Here is an 18350-nt window from a genome sequence, read left to right as displayed (position 1 = left end):
TAATCCCAGATATTTCTGCTATACTATAAAATGTCAGATGGCAGACTGAACTGTAGGCACTGTTTATGAGGAACTGCTGGGAATTATTTTGGACATTGCAATGTCTTGAAACAACATGAACCATGACTCATGGCATATGCCAAAAAAGCACGATCCCAGTTTGTCTATAGCAAGTTTGTTTTCTGAGGTGTTGCCAGTTTGCTCTCTTCAGTACAACTGGTATATATATCCTGCTTGCTCTAGAGCAAAGTCTTTTGTCTGCATATTTCATAAGACGCACACAGATGAAAAAGCTGCAATCATTTCTGTTCACTGTATATACAAAGTTCTCATCCTTTAACCAAGTTGCCAGGTTTAGGCGAACACAACGAGAAATAAAGTTCATTCCAAGCTTCTCTGTCTAATGCTTTCCAGGAGGTGAAAGAAGCCCTGTGGTGGTAAACCTCTCATAGTTTTAGAAAGAATAAACAGTAAACATTGTGAAGAAATAAATAAAACTCTAATAAAAGCTCAATAGAGAAAGTTTTAATTATGGCTGTTATTTTTTATTTCCAAATCAAAGTGGAAAACTCCTCCAATATCAAAGGCAAACACAAAGAAAACAAAAATCTTGAATTCACAAAAGAGCCTCAGAAGAGCCTCTGATTCCTTTTTCCAAGACCACAAATTGACATTTTATGAACCATATTTACGATAACATACCCTCTCTTTTGTTCCTAGGTGGCATTTCCTTTCACACATTGGCTGACTGACAAGTGACGTTATCAACAATAAGAAGAACAGACACCCGTTTTAATCAACAAAATATGACAACAGGAGGACCAGTGTGACACGGTGTGTCGAACTGGCAGGTATGTGATAATTTGCCCTTTTTTTTAGTTATGAGTTATGAGATTTCCCAGTGTTTGATTTAAGAATATCTGCCGTGGGTGAAAGTTCATTTGCATCTTTTGTCTACCTCTCCCACCCGTTAACTCCCTTTGCTGACCACAGCCAATAGGGGATAATGCATGGTTGACACTTTGTTCCTCCCTGTGCAATGTAAATCTTGTTTTTCTCTGCTGACCACCACGCTCCCAGGAAAAGACAACAGTCTTCCAAATGACACGGTTGTAGACTTCCGATTACAGCCCTGTCACTTACTCTACAGATGTGTAAACACATGACGGAGAGACAGACAGCGTAAGACAGAGACAGACAGACAGACAGACAGATGTGCTGGGGTGCGTGGGCTTCTTTTTGTTTGCCTCCAGATGTCAGACGTTTGGTTAGAGGGGCAAACATAAAAAACAATGCCTTTAGTTAAGTTGTCTCACTGCACAAGGCCTTTGGCATCTGGGGAGTGAGTGAACATAAAACAATAAACACAATTAATTTCATGTTGACATGTTATTACATTTCCTCTACATTTTGTTGACTTCTTCTTTATCGTTTCATCTCCTTAAAATCATCAGCAGCAGCAACATCTGCAGACTTTTAGATGCTTTTGTCATTTTATTGTTTTTTATGATTTTATTATATTTTCTTATTCACCCATACAGCAGTTCTTCCAGTTTAAAATACATTTCTGAATAAATGGCAATTCAAATGATTATTAAAATAGTTGCAGCCATCCACAGCATCTCTATGATCCTGTGGCCTGTGAGAAGACAGTCTTAACGTTGGCTTCGTCTTGGCCTCCTGACCAAAAGTGTGATAATTTTAGACTCAAGTCTCTCACATGGTCTGGAGCAAGGACGGCATTTGGAAATAAACTTGGAATTTAGCTTAATTGCAGTTTACAGATTTAGGAGGGGCAGCGTTCTCTTCTTTATTTTCTTGCATAAATAGAGAGTGACTGGACGCCAAAGACATGAGGTTTTAAAGCCACAAAAGAGGTTAAAGAACGTCAGAAGCAGTGAGGACACTTTTGAGTATGGCTCTGTAGCTCTCCCAAAGGCTTAGCCATGCTCTGCCCCTAATGTGAGATCCTTCTCCCCACTCACCAAATCCATCAGATTTATTATGCCACCCAGGCCATTAGGTCTCTGCAGTAAAACTCCACTGTTAGTTTTTAACTGCTTCATGCACAGCCAAGTTAAAATGTTTGCTTTTTTCAGATGCTAATTTTTGTTGTAGGAGGTGCAGGAGGTTTCAGCTGCATCTCTTAACAGCAAATGATTCGTCCTCTGAGGTCTTCTATCACTGACAGCTTCTCTGCACACACCATTTGGGTCCAAATATTTCCCATTACCTCATTGCCATTATGGACAATTGTGCCCTGTCAAGTCTTTTTTCATCTGTTTGTCTAGTCCTTTCCAGTTTACAGAAATTGACTCCCTTCACAGGTTAAGTTTTGCTTTTTGTCCATATCTGTGTGATGAAATTGTGATAAACATAAATAACATTTGAGACTTTGTTGAACAGCGTGACAGCATGGTGTGATTTGTAGCATATGAAAAGGACATAATGAAATTGTTGCTGGGATTTAGCAAACAGGCGGAGGAGATGTAATGAATGCGTTTCAGGTGGGGTACCAGGGGACAGGACATAAACTGTGAACTGCTCCAACAGATTAAGAGTCTCCTTGCTCTGTCTCTTGTTGCGAAGTCTCTTGGTGTGAGTGATTGAGTATCTGGTCCTCCCTCATGGTCAAGGTTGCTCGGATGACAGAGATTAGATGACAGTAAATCTAACATTAAAACACGCAGTGCACTCAAAGCATATTTTTTATTCTTGTATTAATACAAGCTTTTACAGATGCAAACACACCCATAAATGCAGATGGAAAATACATATGCAAGTTCGCATGTGTGCATTCGTAAACATGCTGCATGTTAAAAGAAATACATCGTGCAGCTAAGATAAAAGTTCTATTATGGAGACAAATGTTGAGAAAAATGGCCGTTAATATTGTGCTCTGCTGGAAAGTATGCCATTTAAACTTTGTCCACATCAACTAGAAACCATCACTGCCCCAGACCTGGAAACATACTCAGTTCAAAGAGGAGAAACCTCAACCTCAAGAAAACAAGATCTTGAGAGTCAACATACATCACTGTGGAAAAGGGGCTGCTAGATGGATATGTAGGTGATGAACAGGCTTACTGGGAAAAATAAGTGAGATCCAAGGAATGACACCATGAGTCTTGAGACAAGATGAGCGTGTAAGCTTCTGTGTAGTCCCAAAGGATAAGACGGTGTGTGACTGGGGCTGAGTGATTCAGGGAGGAAATGGTGAGTGATTAGGGTCTATGGAAAAAACGAGAAAATGGAGGAAAGATGGAAAGAATGAATAGTCAGTAGAAATTGTTCATTTTTTGGGGGACACCTTCAGGTCAGCTGATATTGTGTCGATATAAAAGTTCATGGCTGGATTATTAGATTTTTTTTCAATGATTTCGGGAGTACGTGTGAATACAGTAATATTATTAATAATGATAATTAGATATAGATATATATATAAAAACTTCAAGTAAAAATGGATCAGTATAGCTCTTCTCTACAGTACAAGTTGGTCCTTGTGTATGTTAGCTTATATTTAGCCGTGCCATTCCTACCAACATCTTATTCATTGAATTTATTTTTCCTGCTCCATTTGGCTGAGACCTCACAATTGATCCTGCCAATGTTGAAACAACAAATTCTTTGCCTCATTGAGTAATCACTCTTTCCTTTTTCCATGGAGGAGGCAGATAACACAACTTCCTTGGAAATATATTAATAGAGCATTAAATTTACTGTCAGTGTTACAAAGGAAAGGCTGAGTTCAGTCACCTGGTGGTGGAGATGTTTTAACATGCCCAGTCTCACACCACAAGTCAGTGGCAGTAATGTAATGTTTTCAACCAAGACTCTGATCTTTCACCTTATCCATACTTCACTTCTCTTACCAAGTGCTTTATGTTCTCTGCATACAACCATAGCAAGACTTGCATGCTAGAAGCTGACATTAGCAAGCTAACACACTCATAATGACAATGATAGCATGCACCAGGTCCACCAGGTCCTGGTGCAGGTCCAGATGTTGAAGACAAATGATATTATATTATATATGATGTTGATATAAGTATTCAAGAATTGTGCTTAATATATAATGACGGCAGCATTATCTTTAATCCAAAACATAATAATCAGTGTATTCATGTGTATATGAGCAAATTGTTTAGACATGTTGGGATAAAAATCTCACATGGAGAAAAATGATGCTCAGTTTCCCTCGACCTCCATCCATTATTAGGCCTTTGTAACACTTTTGTTGGCAGTTTACTTTCTAATCCTCATCTGTCCTTGTTTTTTGACATCTGTAACTGCAGTCTAAGCATCTGCCAATCCAACATTTCACCTGTAGTGTTTAATGTTTACTACCTACAGGAGGAACCTTTTTAGTGGAGTCTTTTTGACATGCCAGTGTGAATGGTTGAACAACACCATTCAGAGCAATTGGAGTAAGCCAGTTTTGATACTGTGTTTGCTCTCCCTGTGCAACAACCCTCCTCTCCTTGAGAGCATGCTGGGTGATTGACAGGCAAGAGTGATTCTGGGGGTCACTAGGCGTACAGACTTGAAACAGAGGACCTAGTTTCATGACTGGACATGCAGGCTGACACTCTAGTCTAATGTTTGCTAGTGACAGACAAGTGTTTTGGTTTTTTTTTTTTTCATGTGTAGGAAGGGTGTGGATCTCTGACCCAGATCACACTCTGGAGCACATAAGAATTCACGTGTAATCAATCACTTTCCCTTTTCTAAACTGAAGCACAGAGATGAACACATCATATTTATTCCCACAGAAAAGATATAAGGGATTTTATTTAATACCCCTAATCTTCAAGATATTCAAGGACTAATCCAGCTTTGTGGAAATTGTGCGCAAATTATGAATTCACAGTTTATGGTGAAACTCTATTGGTATATGCCTCCGTTTTTTTGAGGGTGTGACAAATATTTTATAATAAATTCCATCACAATGTAAACTCTGTATTTAGTTCTTTCACGTCTCACAGTAGACAAAAATGTAGCCCTCTTTAAAAGCACCTGCTATCTAAATATCCTAAATTTGACACAGAAGTTTCCCATTCTAAAAGTTTTGATGCCATGCATCATTAAGACAATCTGACAGTCTGCTGACAGTGACGGGTTTCAACAGAGCGCAGGCATCTTATCCATCTCATTAGGGTCTTCCTCCAATCCTGTTCAGGTAGAAAACAGACAAGAGCTTTCTTGCTCTCTGAGATCCTTCAAATATGCAGAAGCATAGGAGTATGATTAAGTAAGAGTAAGTTTGAGAAAGTTTTTCCTCAAGCTCACTGAATGAAAGAATTTTAATAGATGAAACAAATCCAGTGATTTTCTTTACATCCTTGAAATAGAGCTTTGTGTTTTTACTGTATGTATGTGTGAACATAAATCTGGCTTTTTGGTTGTTTGCTATAGCTTTACGGGCAACCTATGCTTAAAAAAAGAAACCCAGCCCATGTTTTAAACACTTTTGTAGGCTAATTGAGGAGTGTGCATCCCAGAGTTGACCCCTTCGGTCTGCCCTCACCCTCACCCTACAGCCAAAACCACAACAATGTTCATCATACTTCCACTGCATTACTTACAGCATAAAGTTAACTCGTGCATATTTTAACACCAAGGGTTAACCTTTAGCTATAAACTTAAACAGGTAAATTATATGTCTCTAAAATTACAGCCTTTATGCAGCTTTGATTTTACGAACTGCAAGATGACCGCAGTGAGTAATACAACAGTGAGAGTTGTGTTCTTGTGAGCTGAATGTAGATCTGTGCTTGAAGAGGAATATAATGACTGCCTAGACAGATATTATTGACTTGTGCCATTTTGTTTAGATATTTTAATGAATGTCATGGCGCCTATGCCATACAAAGCCCTCAGGTTTAGTCACTTAAAGTTAGTGACTCAAAGTCAGTATAAGTCTCTGCAACACAGTACCTCTGTGCCACCATGACCCTAAGCCTTAGTACATATATCGTAGTTCATGTCTGATCCATGCTAGTAATCAATAATTTCTGTTTTAGGTGAAAGAAAGCAGCATAATGGGTATATCAACTGCTTTTGCTATTTCTGCTCGTGGGTATTCTTTCACTATGTTTTATATGTGTCTCAACAAGATGTTGACACTTTAAACAAGATATGCAGCTTAATTCACCACTTGTCTTATCTGAGACCGGGTTGCAGGGGCAGCAGCCTCAGCAGGGAAGCCCAGACTGTCCCAATCACTTCCCCCAGCTCATCCGGGGGTATACCAAGGCATTCCCAGGCCAGATGAGAGATATAATCCCTCCATTGTGTCCTGTGTCTCTGGTCTCCTCCCGGATGGACATGCCCAAGACAACTCCCCAGGGAAACAGCCAGAAGACATCCTAACCAGTTGCCTGAACCACCTCAGCTGGCTCTTCTCTATGCAAAGGAGCAGCGCTTCTACTCTGAGCTCCTCCCGAATGTCTGAACTCCTCACCCTATCTCTAAAGCTGAGCCCTGCCACCCTGCAGAGGAAACTCATTTTGACTGCTTTTATCTGTGATCTTGTCTTTTGGTCACTAGCCACAGCTCATGACCATGGGTGAGGGTTGGAACGTAGACTGACTGGTAAATTGAGAGCTTTACTTTTCGGCTCAACTCTATCTTCACCACGACAGACTGGTACAGGGTCCGCATCACAGCAGAAGTTGCTCCAATCCGCAATCTCCAGCTCCATTTTACCCTCACTCGTGAACAATACCCCGAAATACTTAAACTCCTCCACTTGGTGCAGCAACTCTCTTCTGACCCAGAGTGGGCAATCCACCCGTTTCCAGCTGAGAACCATGGCCTTGGATTCAGAGGTGCTGATCTTTATCCTAGCTGCTTCACACTCGTTTGCAAACCATCCCAGTGTGAACCTGAGGTCACTGCTTGGTGACTCCACTGCTTCATGACCACATCCTCTGCAAAAAGCAGAGATGGAATCCTAAAGCCACTGAGCCTGACACCCTCCTCTTGGCTGCACCTAGAAATTCTGTCCATAAAGATTATGAACAGAGCCAGTGACAAAGGGCAACCCTGACGGAGTCCAACCCTACCTGGAAACGAGTTTGACTTGTTGCCAGCAATGCAAAACAAGCTCTCACTCGGACAATACAGAGACTGGATGGCCACTAACAATGGACCAACCACCCCATATTCCCAGAGAACCGCCACAGGATGCCCCGAGGGACTCAGTTGTAAGTCTTTTCCAAGTCCACAAAGCATATGTGGACTGGTTGAGCAGACTCCCCTCCAGCACCCTTGCGAAGCTGTAGAGCTGGTCCAGCGTTCCATGACCGGGACAAAAACTGCATTGTTTCTCTTGAATCCAAGTTTTGACTAACGGATTGACTCTCCTTTCCAGCACCCTGGCGTAGACTTTCCCAGGGAGGCTAAGGAGTGTGGTCCCTTTATAGTTGGAACACACTCTCAAACCCCAGTTTGCCACTCAAAGGGCACTGCTCGCAATGACCACACAATGTTGCAGAGGTGTGTCAGCCATGACAGCCCCACAACGTCCAGAGCCTTGAGGTACTCGGGGCAGATTTCATCCGAACCTGGGGCACTGCCGCTGTGGAGTTGTTTAACTGCCTCAGTGACTTCTGCACCAGTGATTGGGGAGCCTCCCCCCAGAGTCCCCTGGCTCTGGACTCCAAGGAATATGTGTCAGTGGAATTAAGGAGATCTTCAAAGTATTCATTCCACCACCCAACCATATCCTCAGTTGAGTCAGCATCTCTCTACTCCCACTGTAAACAGTGTGACAAAGTGCCACTTCCCCTTCCTGAGTCACTGGACAGTGTGCCAGAATTTTTCCAGGGTTTTTGCTCTGCAACTGCCCGAGCCGCGCATCATTTGGCCTGCTGGTAGCTGCCAGCTGCCTCAGGAGTCCCTGCCAGCTGCCTCAGGAGTCCCACAAGCCAGCCATGCCCTGTGGGACTCCTTCTTCAGCTTGACGACACCTTTTTCCCCCAGTGTCCACCAGTGGATTCGAGGATTGTCACTGCAACTAGCGCCGGAGACAGACAAGCTGTTACTCCCAGTCACACCTCTCCAGGTCACACTGTCGTTGCCCACACGAGCAATGGAAAAACAATGGAAACCTTAGTGGGGGCGTCTTCCAGCACCTGTCCCAGGGAATCCAAAAAGGGTAGGTACTCTGAACTGTCACTTGATGCATAAGCACAAAGAACAGTCATGACCTGTTCCCCAACCCGAAGGCACAGGGAAGCGACCCTTTCGTTCACTTGGTAACCCTCCGGGCAGGGGCACACTTATCCTTGGTTTTATCTTTCATAGAGGTCTCTGTGAGCAGCGCTTTGTCTCACCCTTCCTCCTTGACCAATTTACCCCAACAACATAGCTCCTAGGATCATTTGGGCGCTCAAATCCCTCCACCATGACAAGGCGGCAGTTCACGGAGGAGTGTAGCATAATTTCTTCACTTTCACTTTTTATATGGTTTATAACTGTACTTGATAAGTTAATGGATTTATTATTTTTCAGTAAAGAAAACAAAAAAATGTTGTTGTTGTTGTCAAAAGTAACAGTTGTCAGAGGCAAATTTTCTGGTCCAAGTACATTGCTGGTCTAAAGATTTATTAAAAGGTAATGACCCAGCAGTTATCTTGTACCTTCCTGAGAATTTTAGAGAACACCATACACATTACCTACTACCTAATGCCCCTCTAAAATTCAGATTTTTAATGGTAAGATTTTTTTTGTTTGTTTTTTTTTGTTGTTGTTTTTTTTACTCTCATTCTTCCCCTTGGTTGACACAATATCAATTATGCCATCAAGCCCAAGCTAGGGCTTGTTGAGGTATCCCTCTCTAGTGTTGCTCCAAGTCACTCCATATATCATTCAGGGAGAAGTGAAATCATCACTACTTTCTGTACATATTCAGAGACATACATGTAGACACATGTGGATATAGTACACACACACACACACACACACACACACACACACACACACACACACACACACACACTCTTACCACCAAACTGTCTCGTTGTATGGTCCACTACTCCAGTACTGTATAATGAAAAAATACTGGTGTTAGAGCAAAGGCCCATAAGCTGTCAAACAAAGTATTCACATGTCATGTTTCTTTCTCACCCTCTTCACAATTTCCCCTCAAGCACTGCGATGACAGTACATTATTCAACACTCAAGGAAGCTAGAGATAGTTAAGCAAACCATGGAGAAAGAAAGCTTTTTTTGATTAATCTAAGCAAAAAGAAAACAATGATGTTCTGAACTTAACAAAAGGGGATATGCACCAAGAACCACAAAAACCACTGAAACAATCCTAATCAGATAATTCTGTTGTAAAATAATAGGCTTGTGAGCTGTTGACTGCTAGTTTTGTACTGACCTGAGGCCTCATTTATAAAACCTTGTGTAGAAGCCACACTAAATGTTTGCATATGCAATGAGGAATAAAGAATTAGGGAAATACATGCCAGCAAATATATTGAGATTTATAAAACCTAGTGTATGCCTACCAGTGCACGATTTCTTTTTCCAAAACCCACATCAACTTGGAACTCTCTGCACATGGCTAAGCCTCATATCCTGCGCACATATCCTTGTCAAATTTTCTTTAAAGATCACAGTTTATGCTTAGAAATTGAGTTATGCATGCTTCAAGCAAGTTTATGTGCACACAGCTATAAATGACTCCTCTGAACGTAACAGCTTGAACTAGCAACAGACGTGAACATACTACTGAACTGAAGACATGTTCAATCAGTACTTAATCATTGTAGAAACAGTGATGCATTCATTTATTGCTGTACATGGTGAACTGCATTTGAACAGAGATGAGACCACTTGGAAAGAAGAGTAAATGAACTAGGTAGCCAATTGCTATGAATTTTTGGACTGAACTGACCAACATGTTTTGAATCAGCAAAATGAATCATGATTTTCAACCTTTAGGTGATGCTCTGCTCAGGAGATCATCATCCTCTGAATAATTCATCCTTTGGGGACCATGAAGATCCACATAAAATGTTATGAAAGTCAATGCAGTAGTTGAGATATTTCACTATGGATCAAAGTGGTGGATCAACCAGTCTCCCCTGTGACTGTCTCATAATAAAAAGTTTCGGATCAAATGGGCTTCACACTTTCTCACATTAATTTAATCGGATGCAATAATTTGGTGTTGTAATCACTCTTAATACTAATGTACTCCATATGTCCCGAAAGAAGGATGACTATACTTTTACAGTATCATGCCATCAAATGATTTCTTGACTGATTTACCAAAAAGTCATCTTATTAACCAATTTAATTATCAAGTACACCCTCACTGCTACTTTAAACTAATTGTTCCCAACAATTAAACAACAATTTAACAAGTCTCATAAAAGAACGGAAGGGAGGTGCTTCACACAAATAAGCCAAGTTTCAGTCATTTCTTTATTCTACATTGTGCTCTTGTTGTCCACAGTATTGTGCCTTGAACTCAGCACCATTATATAACCCCAGATGGTTCTCTGGCGCCTCTGCTCATCTGTAACATGTTCATGGGTCCAGCCGACATACACACCAGAACATGCTGGCGGGCCTTTGATCTCTCTCTCTCCCGTCATGGGCCTCCTCAAAAGGGTGAACGTCCTCAAGCTTGTCCAGTCTGGATGCATCCAGCTGGATCTCCTCCAGGTCTGCTGGGAGAGTGGAACACTATTGATCTAATACACTGTAACAAACAGTCTGTCACCCAAGAGATAAACTATGGTGCTGGTGTGTGCTTGTAGATGGAGCTACAAGCATCCATCTGTATGCACTACAGGTTCAGGTATTGTCTCCTTCTGTAGGCCCCCAGTCCTAAGGAATGCCAGAGACTGCCAGCTTCAAACAGCCTCTCACATTTTGACTCCTTGTAATTCACTCCAAAGGCAGAGGAGCCCTTATATCTGTGCCATATGCTAACACCGTGAAAGGTGCATGCTCAGATGTTTACAGAAGATGTTACTGGGGTAGGGCTATTTGCCTAAGACAGGCCTTGATGCTAAGATGTGTGTGAGATGCATCTAGTTACACTGATAGATGTTTAGATTAAATACCTGCCAGGTATAAAGAGAGAAAAGTGTTTTAATTGGTGGCAGTTCACAGCACGTGGCATAGTAGAAACTCTAAAAATATGTAGTGCATTATCCTGCGTGTGTACATCTGCGTCTTCTTATGCATGCATGCATGTTTATATATGTATTTAAAAACATGTAGATATATATATGCATATGCGTGTGCATATTCTGCACAGATCTGTGTATGTCATCCAGGGGGTACAGGACAGTAAAATATTGTGTTGGCTTTACTCTGTCATGCTCTTGTTGTGAGTCTCAGTAACAGGAGGTTGGCTTGACTCTCTTGTTTTGGATAATTGTACACTGCCGAGGTCTGTGGTCCCCATCTCTGTCTCCCTGTGGCCTAGGCTGCAAGAGCCATATTTAGGTTGCACGTCCTCCTCATCCTATCCTGTCTCATCCCCATCCTGTCGAACACACCCCCACAGCACAGCAGGGGGCAGATAAAGAGAGACAGCAAGTGGTCCAGAGGACAGGATCAAGGTGCCTTAGGAAACTATGTTGAGTTACTACAAGGCTTGTCTTGACATCTAAATAGTGTTCAGTATCATTGTTTTGGACCTGTTTTGTAGACATAAAGTTGCATGGTTTGGTTACATAAATGTTTTTTAGGGAATTTATGCAACCAAAAATATTTGAAACCATGCTGTAGCTGTACTAGTGTTATTTTATTTTTGCAGGTTGTACTCTACTTTCTGTGGTATTATAGGGCAATGCAGTGTGTTTTTGAGATGAGGGTAAGTTGTACTTTAGATGGTGCAATTTGAGTGCAACTTACGTTATATGCTATGTGCTTGTTTATAATTTTCATTCAGTGAAAATCATGAACTGGGACTGTATCATTTGGAATATTTAAGACAACATTGGTAACATACAGTTATAGGGTGTTCAGACCAAAAATAATACAAAGGGGAAGAAGAAATCACAGAAAGCTGTGCTGTGCTGCCTCAGGTAACTGTGAGAAAATGAAATATAATCCAGGAAGCTTGGTTTGAGTTGTAAATCTGCAAGTTAAAAGGATCATTTGTTCCTAAAACACTGTTTGAAACAATAATACTATGAGGAAGGACTTCACAGTTTTGGGAAGGTCTTACAGGCAACCATTTTATCCTCCATAGCGACAATCTCCAGTTAAACATATGTTAGCCACATTACAAACTATGTGAAATATGGCCAACCATTTTGCTTGACAACTCTGTTTGACAGAAGTCTCTTAATAAAGGGAACTGCAGGGGTAATGTCTGTCTGAAAGTCTCACTGCACAGGAAAAGCTCTTTCAACTTGCTTCGATACTAAGAATGTTTCTTTTGGACATGTCTGTTCAAATTTTAAGCTCTCATTACTATGCACATTCACACATAAAAATACAATTTATCCTCTGCATTTTAAATGCAGATAGAAACTGTCCCTTCCAAACAAGAGCAAACACGTTTTCAGATCCAGCTTCATGAGTTGAGACATACCCAGCCCTGCAGAGCCTCTGAGCTTAATAGACCACTGTTATACATCTTACTCTGTCTACTGGTGAACCAATGAAAATGGGCCCACGACCCATGCAGGTTTTTGAAAGGTTGTCTTGGACAGACGTACCACAAAGACTTTAATTGTGTTGCCATCATTTGTACATACGTTTATTTAATCCGTTTTATCCATCTATCCATTGTCTTTGGCATGGTTGTGTGGGTGTTGGTGGCAGGGGAGTGGAGCCTATCCCTGCTGTCATTGGGCGAGAAGCAAGGTACACCCTGGACAGGTCGCCAGTTCCTCATAAGATTGTCATAAAGAGACAAACAATTTAGAGTCAACAATTTTCCCAACTTAGGTCTTTGGACTGTGGGAGAAAGCCGGAGCAGCCACATATTACCTGTGTCTCAGACACGGGGAGAACATGCAAACTCCACACAGGCCTAGACGGGTTTGCACCAAGAACCTTACTACTTTGAGATGACAATGTTAACCACTGCACTACCATGTGCCCATCTCGTTTTTTGTGTGTACATGCAAAATTTTTGGGTTTGTGTGGATGTGGATTTTGTTCCACTATTCTGTTACCCTGCATTCTCATCATATGCATAAGCCTAGCTGAGCAAAAAGTGCTATATCATGTGGTGCTCAAATCCAGGGTAGACCAAAGGAAACTCTGTGAAGTTCTCACAACATCTTCTTCTCTTTAAGTTCACCTTGTCACCTCTTCATCTGTAAAAATTCCCTCAGAGTTTCATTTGTAAGCTTTCTGACTGACTGCACCCACATACTGTATGTGCAACGATACAGATGTTACAATGTACCACAGATACCCCACAGAGACAGGCCGTTTAGCTCATGCATCCTCCACGCCATCTTGAGCGGGAAAGATCTCTTTGATCATTCTTTTAACAATACCTTAACATTTTTCAAAATCTGAAGATTTGTATCAGAGGCATCTGTTTACGTGCAGTTTATGGCTCATATAGGTTCCCATAGACTGTCTCTTTTTTATGGCATTTTTATGTCTGCCATAAATATAGTGAGCATGTGTGTATTACCAAAGATCCATGGGAGATTGGTCTCTCTATCTCTTTGATGATAACATATTAGATATATGTCTATCCAGAAACACAAAGCACTGGCTTCAGGGAGTGTGATCGTTTGAAAATCAAAGACCTGTACATGGTTCTGATATTTTTCCTGATACTGCTGTGCTTTTCCAGGTCATTGAAAAGGTCACAGGTCATAAAGATGAATACTCAAACCTCTATTTGTGAACTGTCAGTAAAGTGAAGTCATGGCTAAACCACAGGCACCACACATAAAATGAATAATCTATGAAGTGATATACATACAGTGGATTCTTGTGAGGCTACAGTGTGGTGCCAGCTGTAGTGTGATCATACTTGGTTCTCAAGCTACAGCCTGCATCAACTCGCCTGTCTCCTGCGGCAGATGATAGGTAGGAGCAGGTGTTGCTGCAAACAAAGATCCAAATGAGAACTCTTGATTTATCTTTCTCGTTCTCTTTTCCTTTTTTCCTCACTTGTTCACTCCTCTTTCACATATGCACTTTCACACTCAAATGCTCCTTCACGTTCTTTTTGGCTTTCAGTTTAGTTACCCAATGAAGAATTTATGACTGCTGGGCTTGGATTCCAATCATTAACTGCTGAAATCACCCATGTGACATACATGCAGACCTAGAGGGCTACATTTCTATTTTTCTTTACCTCTAGACTCTGTTAGGGCCATGTTTAGTAACTCATCATTCTTTAACCCCTTTACCTGTTTTTAAGTGACCCTCATGACCCTGTTATACAGGATTTATACGTCCACACCAGCGACAACCATGGCCAGAAGCATTATGTTTTCAGGCTGTCCCTTCATCAGTCCAGCCATCTATCGAATTCTTGTGAATGGGATATCTCAGGATCACCTTAAGGGAATTTCTTCAACTCCGGAATAAATCTCCACTTGGACTCAAGGATGAACTGATTAGATACATATTAATATAGTGATAACTTGCATTATTTCCTTTTATTAAATTCCTTCAAATTCTTCTCTACTTATATGTATGTAAGCTATTTAGATATAAAATGGAACTTGACTGGTGTAACAACTGAGAGTTGATAATTCTGGTTTCATTATAATCTGACAGTAGTGAACTGATGTATTTGTATGGTTCACTGTGAGTATAGTCCGCATTACGAGGTCAGAATTATTACATGTCTGTGTAAAGATTCCACACTCTCAAATTCCTCAGCACCCTCATATCAGCTGACCTCTCCTGGACCCCAAACACCACGGCAGTCATCAAGAAAGCACATCAGCAACTCCACTTCCTGAAAGAAGACCCACTTGGACAGAAAGCTGCGGGTCACCTTCTAAACATCTTCCATTGAGAGGCTGCTAACATATTGCATCACAGTGTGGTGTGCCAGCTGCACTGAAGCAGACAGGAAGAGGATCCAGAAGGTCATCAGCACCGCACAGGAGATCTGCGGCTGCCCTCTAGCCTACCTGAAGGACATCTACAAAAAGCAAAAAATATTGACAGTTCTCACCTCAGATCCCACCTGTTTGACAAGTTACCCTCTGGAAGGCATTACAGGTGCACAAGAGCAAGGCAAAACAGACTCAAGAAAAACTTCTTCCCCTGAGCAATAATCACACAGAACTCTAACATGCATACACACAGATCAGGTCAAATATCTATTCTGACAGTGACATCCATTGGACAGTGCAATGTATCGATTTTAACAGTGCAATACATCTTTATTGTTTAATCTGTTATTGAATGATAGAGCAGATTTTCATCAGTATTAGACAGGGAGAGATAAGATACCATAGAAGTAAGTGCTCATGACAACATTAGGCATAGAGAATGTGGATATTTTGTTTGGTTATGGGGTCTGGGGAAGTGATGTTCAGGAGAAAGGAAACCAATGTGACCGGGGGATTAGTCCTCCTGCAAATGTCAGACTTGCTTATGTTGAAATCACTAACACATTTCAAGGCACAAAGCAAGCTGATTCATTTTCTGGTAATTTCACTTTATCATCTTTACCGGAATGTATTCCTGTCCTGTGCTATTGTACATTGATCCTTACTGCAGATGTAACTAGTTCTTGTTCTTGTGAATGTTTCCAAACCTCAAACCTCCATGGAATGAAAACCTACCATTTTCCTAATACCCTGAGCATTCACCCCGACCCACCACCCATAAGCCCTAATGTTACCTGGAATTGGTGTGCAGAGGACTTTCCGGTCAATGTGTGTGTGTATGTGGACACCATTCATTATGGCTCCTATTCAACAACATTTGACCTCACTTCAAACCCTCTGGGAGTTATCTAAGAGTTATATTAAAGATACACTTAGAGATCATCTGTCAGCCCAGGCTCGGGGATAGATATAACCACTCATCTATCCCCATACATGAGTGGACAATAGAGTAACCACTCCTGACTTAAGGAGCTGTTGTTTGTTTATTAGTCATTAAACTATGTCTCATTTATGCCTGTCCCAGTGATCACTGTGAAATGTACCTTTGGCTTGAAAAATTGAATCTGAATAATGTAATTTGAAACAGAATTTATTAGTTTGGAACTGAATTCCAATAAACTTAGAAATGAATGTAACATTATGAAATTAAATTCAGGTCTCTGTTGAGAAACTCCCAGAGGTGGAATCAGTTGTCTTCAAGTATGACACACTATTGTTGGATCAGGCCGTTGTTAGGCTAATATTTTATAATCTGATGGCTGCATGTGTACTTACACCACCTACACTGTTTAAGCATTCTATGAGAGTCAAGTAAGTTCTGATATTGGTTTACTTACATAGTCATAGGTTGTACATTCTTATTCAGGCTACATTTGCATACAGGCTTGCAAACAAACACAGACAATCACAAAAATCCGTGAAGACTGACAGACACAGCCACATACTGTACATGCAGACTTATGAAATACTGACCTAAATATGTGGACAGTTGTTAGGTCTTAGCATATTAGGGTCCATGACGGAGATGAACCTTTCTTTCAAAATTCTGTCGAATGAGGGAGAAAGAAATGGAAATGTTTTTAACTAGACAAGCGGGAATTGGGAAGGCTTTGGGGGATTGAGGGATGACCATCCAGTAGAGAGGGAACTGTGCCGGATTCTCAAAGACTAAACCATGACTCATAGGTCAAGCCACTTGTGTCTGTAAACAGGATTTTTCTCATAATTTGAACACTAAATCACACTGTGAACTCATCCACTCTGCCGTGCTTCTCTGTTTTAGCCACCATCACTTTGATTCAAGTAGTACTAGTCTCCCAGGGAGGACCAGAAAGACAGACAGAGAGTCAGAAAATAAGTAAGGGATAGTAATCCAGCTATCAGTTGAGTCAGTAGAGAGGGAGTGCGTGTGAGGAAAGATAGGCATGTTGAGGATGTGGCTAATGGCCCTTGTTATGATATCACATGTGGCGATGAAGCTGGAGCCAAACTGATGATTGGGATCATCATAAGGACTTTTCAGTCTTTCAGAATCTCTCACAGGGCTGGGATGTGTTGTGAAAGCTGTTGTATGTCAAGGTCATGGTTAGGGTGTCAGCACTGCTCTGGTTTATCTTTTGATCAGGTTACAAGATGACTGAAGAGCTGGACTGGATATACTCTCCTCCTCTTGACCCTGCTTGTCATCTTTATCCCTGCAAGTGTAAGTTAGCACAAGTACTAGCATGCATACATAGAGACAATGAGGACAATCTTGTGAATTGAGGAGACGCTTTTGTTAACCTCTTGTTTGACAGCTTTTACCGAAATATCGAATCAAAATTTAGCCACATTTCCCTTTTTCTTTTGTACTCTCTTCCTGCCATGCAATGAGGTCATGACCTCTTAGGAGACTCCCAGGAGGTTTGCCTTTTAACCGACACACTCGCTGCCCAATAAGCACAGTGCATTCCACACATTCTGGAAAGACAGTGTCAATGTTATTAAAACCTTTATAATGGTGTGTGTGTGTGTGTGTGTTGCAGCTGGGGCGACCATATTACACAATGTCACATGCAGCAGTCAGGCATCCGCACAGTCAACCTGTGCATTTCTCAGAATCATCTATTAAATACCTTCAGTAGACCATAGATTTATAGTCTCAGTTTAACAGTTCCTGAAGCCAGACTTGAAACACGGTGGACTGCAAACTCCAAAAGGATTCCTTTTTTTGCCATATTGTGAGTTTCCTACCACATACACATGCACATACACACATACACACGCACACACACACACAAACACACTCTTTAATAACAGCAGGTGTGTCTCCTTCATCATACAGCTGCACACCAGAGCACGAGAGTGACGTAGAGGTATATGGACAGAAAGACACATGTGACTAGATAAACAGTGACTACATATTTTGTGACGAGAAGAAGCAGACGGAGAATAAAAAGGAAGCAAGAATTTAAAAAGGAGAGAGCAAGAGATTGCCACAACTTCAGGTTAGCAAAAGTGGTTTTACACAAACTTTAAAAGCTGCTGGGAAGAAGGAACAGAGGAGAAAAGAGCCTGGTAAAACGACATCAGTGGAAACAGTTCAGTGGCGAGAAAGTTAAAATTTTAGTGGAGCAAAGTTTTCTAATCTTTTCTTCCCTGAGGGAGTTTTTTGGAAGCTTCTCTCATCAGTCTGGGCAGGACTCAGTTGTCCCTCTATCCCTCCCTCCTTCCTTCATTTTCCCTCTGCCTTAGTTCACTGCAGTAGAGCGTAACTAGAGCCAC

At 41.3% G+C, this 18350-nt stretch overlaps 1 protein-coding gene across 8 annotated transcripts in view; it reads left to right on the top strand.

Moving 5' to 3' along the window:
- Window positions 1-18350, top strand: part of LOC124061581 (zinc finger protein 469) — a 174201-nt gene that overhangs the window by 94110 nt on the left and 61741 nt on the right. For all 8 annotated transcript variants that reach the window (XM_046393547.1, XM_046393548.1, XM_046393546.1 and 5 more), the window contains one exon: window positions 721-851. The gene's annotated coding sequence lies outside the window, so the exon portion shown is untranslated. The remainder of the gene's footprint in view (window positions 1-720; window positions 852-18350) is intronic.

The sequence above is a fragment of the Scatophagus argus genome, chromosome 7 (assembly GCF_020382885.2).
Source record: "Scatophagus argus isolate fScaArg1 chromosome 7, fScaArg1.pri, whole genome shotgun sequence".
Classification (NCBI taxonomy): Eukaryota; Metazoa; Chordata; class Actinopteri; family Scatophagidae; genus Scatophagus; species Scatophagus argus.
Note: the sequence above shows the minus strand (reverse complement) of the source record. Positions and strands in the feature narration are given on the sequence as shown.